Below are 298 nucleotides of genomic sequence, written 5' to 3'. Positions count from 1 at the left end.
CAGGTCCATTTACCATTTACTGAATGAAAAAATTTGAACGAAAAAAAAAAGAAATTGCCCTCAATGTAATTTTCCAAACCGAAAACAGTCAGCGTTCCTGCAATTCTTCATACTCTCAACATAAAAGAATAAAATATAATATTATTGCATGTGTTCTAAAATCATCTTCATGAACAGGTAACCTTTAAGAATATTCTCTTAAAACGCACTTCTGTCATTAATTACAGAGGATAATTAAAAATATGGAGATCTTATGTATGCCATTAATGTTTAGAGACATTGAAGACAAGTAATATAT

At 28.9% G+C, this 298-nt stretch overlaps 1 protein-coding gene across 1 annotated transcript in view; it reads right to left on the bottom strand.

The window, feature by feature from the left end:
- Positions 1-298, bottom strand: part of pard6a (par-6 family cell polarity regulator alpha) — a 26,061-nt gene that overhangs the window by 5,645 nt on the left and 20,118 nt on the right. The window lies entirely within an intron of this gene.

Source organism: Morone saxatilis, unplaced genomic scaffold (assembly GCF_004916995.1).
Source record: "Morone saxatilis isolate NCDOM2014 unplaced genomic scaffold, NCSU_SB_2.0 Contig2, whole genome shotgun sequence".
Taxonomy (NCBI): Eukaryota; Metazoa; Chordata; class Actinopteri; family Moronidae; genus Morone; species Morone saxatilis.
The sequence above is the reverse complement of the archived record's forward strand: the minus strand, read 5'-3'. Positions and strand labels throughout refer to the sequence as shown.